At 30.4% G+C, this 2,683-nt stretch overlaps 1 pseudogene; it reads right to left on the reverse strand.

Annotated features, from left to right (window-relative positions):
* Positions 1 to 365: 365 nt before the first annotated feature.
* On the reverse strand, positions 366 to 484 carry LOC112483209 (annotated as a pseudogene).
* Positions 485 to 2,683: the final 2,199 nt, after the last annotated feature.

Here is a 2,683-nt window from a genome sequence, read left to right on the forward strand (position 1 = left end):
TATGTAAGCATCAATAATCATTTTAAATACAAATGGATTAAATGCTCCAATCAAGACATAGGGTAGCTGAATAGATAAGAAAAGAAAACCCATACATATGCTGTCCACAAGAGTCATTTCAGATCGAAAGACACACACATTGAAAGCAAAGGGATTGAAAAAGATACTTTATGCAAATAGATATGAAAAGAAAAGCTGGGGTAGCAATACATATACCAGACAAAATAGACTTCATTATTTATTTATTTGTTTGTCTATTTTTTTGGTGAGGCAACCCTTGATTGACCTCACAGATTGCAAGGACCTTGTCATCTTACAATCCCTTTTTAAAAAATTTTTATTATTATTATTTTTATTATTTTTTACGCCTACAGCACCTGATCTTCCTAGATGGTCTCTCATCCATATACTAACCAGGCCCAACCCTGCTTAGCTTTCGAGATCAGTCGGGATCAGGCTTGTTCAGGGTGGCATGGCTGTAGACCAAAATAGACTTTAAAACATAGGCTATAGTAATGGAGACAAAGAAGGGCATTACATAATGATAAAGGGATCAGTCCACCAAAGGGATATAACTCTAGTAAACATGTATGCACCCAACACGGGAGCACCTAAATACATAAAGTAAATATTGACTGATATAAAGGGAGAGATCAACAGGAATACAGTCATAGTAGAGGACTTTAACAAACCATTGACAACAATGAAGAAATATTCCAGGGAGAAAATCAACAAGGAAGTAGTGGCCTTAATTGACATACTACACAACATGGATTTAATTGATATTTTTAGAGCACTTCAAACAAAAGCAATTCAAAAATATATTCTTTTCAAGTGCATATGGTATGTTGTCCAAGATAGGTCACATGTTAGGCCACAGAACAAGTCTTAGAAAATTTAAGTATCATCTTCAACCACAATTGTTTAAAACTAAAAATCAATTACAATTAAAAAAAAAAAAAACTCAAAAACACACATTAAAGCTAAATAACATTCTACTAAACAATGTATGGGTGGGTTAACGACGAGATCAAAGAATTCAAAAGATACCTTGAGATAAATGAAAATAAAAGCACAATGCCCCCAAATCCATGAGAAACAGCGAAAGCAGTCCTAATAGGGAAATTTATAGCAATACAGGTCTACCTCAAAAAACAAGAAAAATCTCAAATAAATAATTTACCCTTACATTTAAAGGAAGTAGACAAAAAAAGAAAAAAAAGAAAACAACGAAGGCCAAAGTGAGTATAAGGGAAAAAATAATAAAGATTAAAATGGGAAAAAAAAAAAAAACAAATACAGTCTAAAAAAAAGAACAGTGAAACCAAAGATAAACAACATCGATAAATCATTAACCAAATTCATCAGAGAGAGAGAAAGAGAAAGAGAGGAGAGTAGACACAAATAAATAAAAAAAGAAATAAAAAAGAAGTGACAACTGACACTGCAGATATACAAAGGATTTAAAAAAATACTACAAGTAATTATATACCAACAAATTGAACAGTCTGGAAGAAATGGATAAATTCCTAGAAACATAAAATCCTGCAAGATTGAATGAAAAAGAAACAGTAAATCTAAACTGACTGATTACTACTAACAAAATCAAATTGTAATCAAAACATTCCCAACAAACGAAAGTCCTGAATGAGAAGGCTTCACAGATTAATTTTACCAAACACTGAAAGAAGAATTAACACCTTAATTCTCAAGCTATTCCAAGAAATTTCAAGAAGAGAGGAAGCTTCCAATCTCATTTTTCAAGACCACAGTTATACTGATACCAAAGACATTACAAAAAATGATTATAGGCCGATATCTCTGATGACATAGATGCAATAATCCTCAACAAAATATTAGCAAACCAAATTCAGCAATATATTTAAAAAATCATACACCATGATCAAGTTGAATTTATTCCTGGAATGCAAAGTTAATTCAATATTCACAAATCAATTAATAAAATTAAAAAATAAAATGATACGGTTATATCAATAGATGCCCCCCAAAAAGCATGTAAAACAATCCAGAATCCATTTATTATTATTAAAAAAAAAAAAAACTTTTAACAAAGTGGGAATAGAGGGAACGTACATAAACATAATAAAGGCCATATATGAAAAACCCACAGCTAACATCATACTCAACCAGGAAAATCTAAAATATTTTTCTTAGGATCAGAAACAAGACAAGGAAGTCTACTTTCACCACTTTTATTCAACAGAGTATTCTAGTTATAGAAATCAGACAAAAAAAAATGAAAGACATCCAAATTTGAAAAGAAGTAAAATTAATATCATTTGCAGATGACATAATAGTATATATAAAGAACTATAAAAATTCCACTAAAAAAACTGTTAGAACTGATAAATGAATTCAGTAAAATAGCAGGATGCAAAATTAATATTCTGAAATCAGTTATGTTTTTACACATCAATAAATAAACTGTCAGAAAGAAAAATTAAGAAAACAATTCCATTTATATCACATCAAAAAGAATAGACTACCTAGAAATAAAATTAACCAAGGAGATAAAAGACCTGTGCTCAGAAAATTATAAGACATTGAAGAAAGAAACTGAAGAAGATACAAATAAATGGAACGATATACCAAGCTCATGTGTAGGAAAAATCAACATCATTAAAATGGCCATACTACCCAAAGCAATCTATAGATTCACTGC

This window comes from Pteropus alecto, unplaced genomic scaffold, assembly GCF_000325575.1.
Source record: "Pteropus alecto unplaced genomic scaffold, ASM32557v1 scaffold126, whole genome shotgun sequence".
NCBI classification, from domain to species: Eukaryota; Metazoa; Chordata; class Mammalia; order Chiroptera; family Pteropodidae; genus Pteropus; species Pteropus alecto.